Source organism: Dipodomys spectabilis, unplaced genomic scaffold (genome assembly GCF_019054845.1).
Source record: "Dipodomys spectabilis isolate Male_0828 unplaced genomic scaffold, ASM1905484v1 ptg000593l, whole genome shotgun sequence".
Classification (NCBI taxonomy): domain Eukaryota; kingdom Metazoa; phylum Chordata; class Mammalia; order Rodentia; family Heteromyidae; genus Dipodomys; species Dipodomys spectabilis.
The window spans coordinates 23,111-29,110 of NW_024871270.1; the positions used below are offsets into that span (position 1 = coordinate 23,111).

General features: G+C 42.3%; 1 non-coding gene and 1 pseudogene across 1 annotated transcript; one reads left to right on the forward strand and one right to left on the reverse strand.

Moving 5' to 3' along the window:
* The window catches only part of LOC122100646, a 28,576-nt pseudogene extending 22,970 nt beyond the window's left edge, over positions 1–5,606 (reverse strand).
* LOC122100647 lies at positions 1,671–1,837 on the forward strand. The gene has a single exon (XR_006146226.1). It is a non-coding gene; the product is annotated as a U1 spliceosomal RNA (small nuclear RNA).
* Positions 5,607–6,000: the final 394 nt, after the last annotated feature.

The window sequence follows — 6,000 nt, forward strand, 5'->3', positions numbered from 1 at the left end:
TGCGTCTTATATGTACATAACAAGATGCTTAAATAAGGATACAGTTTAACCCATTGTAACAATGAGATGTACAAAACACTATGTTGAAAACAAACTTTACAACATTTGTGGTGGATGGGAGGTGTTGGGAAGGTGGGGAGGGAAGGGATGTTTGGGGAAAAAGAAAGGAGGAGGTGACAATGCTCACTAGGAAATGTGCCCACTACTTTACTCATGTAACTGTAAACCTTCTGTACAATATTTTTACACTAAAAATATTTTAAAAACAGCTTAAAGAATATATACTATGTTTCAATAAATTGAATGAGGATTCATAAAAGGCATGTTTTGAATTTTATTTTTAAAATAAAATGAGGGCTGGGAAGGTTGCTTAGGGGTAGAGTGATTGTCTTGCATGCATAAGGCCCTGAGTTCCATTACTCATCACCACATAAGTCGGAAAAAGCCAGAAGTGGTGCTGTGGCTCAAATGGTAAAGCACTATCCTTCATCTAAAGAGCTGAGGGACAGTGACCAGGCCCAGATTTCAGAGTTCAGGCCCCATTACTGACAAAATGAAAGAGAGAAAGAAAGAGAGAAAGAAAGAGAGAAAGAAGGAAAGAAAGAAAGAAAGAACGAAAGAACGAACGAAAGAAAGAAAGAAAGAAAGAAAGAAAGAAAGAAAGAAAGAAAGAAAGAAAGAAAGAAAGAAAGAAAGAAAGAAAGAAAGAGAAGGAAGGAAGGAAGGAAGGAAGGAAGGAAGGAAGGAAGGAAGGAAGGAAGGAAGGAAGGAAGGAAGGAAGGGAGGAAGGAAGGGAGGAAGGAAGGGAGGAAGGAAGGGAGGGAGGGAGGGAGGAAGAAAGTTGAGATAGTGTCCAGGGCCAAAGTTCAAGCCCTGAAAAAGTACCCTCTCACCAAACACAAAATCATACACAGGGCTGAGATTCAGCTTAGCAACTTACCATGCATGAGTTTTGATCCCTAAAACAAGGAAAGGGAGGGATTGGGTGAGGGAAGAGAGAGGGAGGGAGAAAAGGATAGGGAGAAATAACAGCATATAGAAAAGAGGGTAGCTCTGCATAATAAATGATATTCACTAGGGTACATGGTCAGGCAAACATTTTCTGTACAGGAACAGAGTAAGTACATCCAGGCCTTGGGAGTCACATGATATGCCCTAAGTATTCCATTCTTCTGTGGCAGTGTGACAGGGGACACAGATAAAATGAATGCATTGTAACTTTACTAACATTCACTGAAACTTGAATTCTATTTTTATTTGAAATACGGCTAGTGTAAATGTGTGTCTGAATTTTTAATTTTATGTAATTTTGCTTACTGTAAGTATTGTCACTTACAACTTTGTGGCTGGCTACTCCACTGAGTAGAACAAGTCTGGCCTCTGATGAAGTCTTAGAGCACCTCCAAAGTAATCCAGGAATACAAGCCACGGAAGTCACTCAGCTTTTTGGTAGTCACAGTAAGAAACAGTAAAATAAGAAAATAAATAAAACCTTCAATTAAAAACACCAAAGGAGCTTTAATAAAAATTCAGCAAAATTTATCTAGTATTTAAAGCTTAATCCTCAGATTTCAGCATTCTGAGTAGCTAGGATTACAAATGTGAACTACTCTCATGTGTTTGTTGGTTTTTTAAATACCAAGTCAGCCTTGTTACTTACCTGGCACTTGTTACTTACCTGGCAGGGGAGATACTATGATCATGAAGATGGTTTTCCAGGGCCAGGCTTATCTATTGCACTTCAGATGTGCTGACCCCTGCCTGACATTTCCCCAAATGTGGGAAATTCGACTGTATAATTTGTGGTAGTGGGGGACTGTGTTAGTTCTCTCCACTGGATAGATAGATAGATAGATAGATAGATAGATAGATAGATAGATAGATAGATAGATAGATAGATAGATAGATAGATAGATAGATAGATAGATAGATAGATAGATAGATAGATAGATAGCATTGTATTTTATATTGGCCTCATCTGCTTTCCTGCACTCAGCAGTCACTTGGTCCTAAGGACTACTATAAACGATGAGGTACCTCTAGGACTACTTTGTAGTTGCTAGGAACTACAAGGAGTAGAGAAATCAGCTTGAACTCACCATGAGAAAATAAATGAGGAAGTTGGGTGCAGGTGGCTTACACATGTAATCGTGAGATCTGAGGATTGCAGTTCAAAGCCAGTCCATATAGGAAAGCTCATGAGATTCTTATCCTCAATTAACCACCAGAAAACCAGAAGTGGGCTCTGGCTCAAGTGGTAGAGCACTTCACTTGAGCTGAAGAGCTCAGGGACAGTACCCAGAGTTCAAGTCCCATGACTTACAAATAAAAAGAAAGAAAACAAATGAGTGACCAGAGCCAATGGCTCATACCTGTAATTCTAGCTAGTTAGAAGGCTGAGATCTGAGGATCAAGGTTCAACACCAGCCTAGGAAGGAAAATCTATGAGATTCTTATTTCCAATTAACCACTGAAAACCGTAAGTGAAAATGTAACTCAAAGTGTTAGAGCACTATCCTTGAGCACAAAAGATCAGGGACAGGATCCAGGACCTGAGTTCAAGCCCCACAACCGACCAAAAAAAAAAAAAAAAAAGGAATGAGAAGCCACCTTAATGAAATAGCTAGGCAAGTACAATATACAGAATAACTCCTCCCTTCCTTCTTTTCTTCCTTCTATTCCTTCACATCCTTTCCCCCTTTCTATCCTAGAACTTAAACTCAGGGCCTCATGCACTTTAGGTAGGTACTTTACCAGATGAGCCATACACCTGCTTTTTTTGGCTTTAGTTATTTTTCTTTCTTTCTTTCTTTTTTTTTGGGGGGGTCCAGTCGTGGGGCCTGAACTCTAGGCCTGGGCACTGTCCCTCAACTCTTCACTTGAGCCACAACGCCACTTCTGGCTTTTTTCTTTTTGCTTATGTGGTGCTGAGGAATCGAACCCAGGGCTTCAGGCATGCAAGGCAAGCGCTCTACCACTGACCACCTTCCCAGTCCTCATTTTTCTTTTCTTGGTTATGTAACTTGAACTCTGTGCCTGGGTGTTGTCCCTGAGTTCTTCAGCCCAAGGTGAAGGCTCTACTGTTTGAGCCACAGTACCACTTCTGGTTTTCTAGTGGTTTATTGGAGATATGACTCTCACTGGGCTGCCTGGCCTGGCTCTGATCTGTGATCTTCAGATTTCAGCCTCCTGCGTGGCTAAGATTACAGGCATGAGCCACCTGCGCCTGGCTTGGCTTTAGCTATTTTTGTGGTAGGGTTTTATGTCTGTGACCAGACCAGCATGGACCATAATCCTTCTTTTTACCCTTTCTGAGTAGATGAAATAAGAAGCACAATGCATTGGGTTCAATATTGATTGAGATCCAATATTTTGAATGTTTTTCCTGGGCTAACATCAAATCATAATCCTCTCTGTATCTGTCAAGACCCAGCAGCTAGCATTACAAGTGTGAGCTCCCATCCCTGGCTCAAATTTCTGATGACTAAAACATCTGAACAGAGTTTTAATAATTTTAAATGTTGAATTTGGGGGCAATGGGTGCTCTTACTTGCCTAGTTGCAAATTGCACCAAAAATTCCAAATATTAACTTTTGATTTCCTAGAGTACATTAAATAAGCAGATAAACTTTAAAAAGCAATTAACTAAAGAAAAAAGCTAAACAGAATACATCCTTACCATTGTAACTTTGGAATAACACCTTGTCAATCATTGCTTCCATCATAGGTTTTTGTCTGGGCAGTATATTCCATACACGGATCATGCCACCCCCAAGGTTGTGGGCTAAACAGCCTATATCCACAGGAGTGAAAGCCAGGCTCTAGGCAAACACACCAAAGGAAGGCAGGGTCCAGCAGCATTGTACGTGGCAATGTCCCAACATATGACCCGAAGTTTTAGGGCAGCTTAAATAAAGCTTTTTCCTTAGGAATAATACTGTATTAAGGCATACCTCTTCTTCTGGGTTTATCACTGCTTAATTGGAGACAAGTCTCATGGACTTTCTGCTTGGGCTGGCCTGAAATCATGTTCCTCAGATCTCAGCCTCCTAAGCAGCAAGGATTATAGGCATGAGCTACCAATGTCTAAATTGATTATTCCTTTAATAAAAATCAAAATGGCTACAGTATGGTTTAACAGAGAGCTTGAATCCTTTTCTGAGCCTTATAAATTTTCTGACTAGAAGCAGAATGACAAACTGACATATGGGAAACATTGTACCATATTAAACCATTTTTCAGAAGAGTATCTGGCTCATCAGTTTGGCTCTTGTCCTCCTATTCTAATGGTGACTTTTCTGCCCGGGCTGGATTCAAAACACAATCCTTACATCTCAGCCTCTTGAGTAAGATTATAGGCATGAGCCACCTGTCCCTGGCACCATCCACATTTCTGTACAAGTGAATAAAACTCAGTGATATAGTGTCTACCTCTTTAACCCAAAGCAGGTAAGAAACCAAAATTGAATTTGAAATTCAGTTGAATATGAGTCTATATTCTTAACAACAGGGTTGTAAATTATTTGGTCTTTGCACAAGTGTCTTAGTAGATACAGCGCACATGTCATGATTTTTCTATTTCAAATGGTCCATGAGAGATAGCTCGGCATGGTATGGTAAGCCTGTAATTCCATCACTTGGGAAGCTGAAGCAGAAGCAAAATAAGTTCAAGGCCATCTTGGCTATGTAGTGAGATGCCATTTCAGAAGGGCAGGAAGTAAATGGCTCCTGATTATATAAGCCTTGGCAATTACTTTCCCATCTTCTGTGTCTACAAAGAGAAGCCTAAGAAGGCCAAACAGAAAACATGACCCAAAGACTAACACAAAACAACTGGATACCAGCTGTGTTGACTCATTCTTGGGCCAATAGAGTGTCAACCAAAGGCACTCTTGAACAGTTGAGTCTATGTCCCCTCCTCTTCTCTTCAGAAAGGGTCATTTCAAAATCATGATTCCTAGAAATTAAAAGACATCAGTGATATTAGGATTTCCATTCCAGCATATTTACAAGTCAGTGAACACTTAAGAAATTGGCAACTATACAATTAAGTGACTAGCAAGTGAAACATGGTACCTGAAGACACTAATAGTTCATAGTATATGGTCTGTGAATTAGAACTTATTAAATTTGCTACCATAGCTGCAGCAGGTGGAGTAACAGTTGGGGGAGGCAGCAGCAACCTTGGCTCCAGCCCCTTGACCTCCGGAGTGCATCATGGAACCTAGCAGCCCTTCACAAAGGCTGGGAGAGAAGAGAGCTGCCATGGAATGCTAGGATCATGCCTCTGGTGTGTCATGCGACCATCACCTCACTTCTGCTTCCTGGGTAGATGAATAGGGGCCGCATGCCTGTGTCACCTCACTCCTGCTTCTGGTCTGGGGGGGTAGGAGCCGTGTGCCTGCACCACCTCACTCCCACTTCCAGTCTGGGTGAGTGTGGGCTGCATGCCTGTTTCACCTCACTCCTGCTTCCACTCTAGGTGAGTGGGGGCCACGTGCCTGTTTCACCTCACTCCTGCTTCTGGTCTGCATGAGTGGGGGAGTAAGGGCCATGCTGCCTGTGTCACCGCACGACAGCCTCCGGTCTGGGTGGGTAGGGGCCATGTCCCTGCATCACCTCACTACTGCTTCCTGGCTGGATAAGTCTGGGCTTGGTGCCCTTGTCACCTTACTCTGTCTGCCGGTCTTGGTGAGTGGGGGCTGCTTGCCTGTGTCACCTCACTCCTGATTCCAGTCTGGGTGAATAAGGGAGTAGGTGCCATGTGCCTGTACCAACTCAATCTTGCTTCCGGTCTGGGTTGGTCTGACTGGCTGTGAGCTAATTACTATGTCCAGATGCTGTTTACCAGCCCACGCCAGACGTTAGACTTTTCCAGTTCTCATAACAAAGCATGACATTAATGGATTAGGATGGCACCTTGCTAGGTTTGAGAACCATGTTATTAAATTGTGTGTGTTTGCATGTGCACTGGTCTTGGGCCTTGAACTCAGGGCCTGA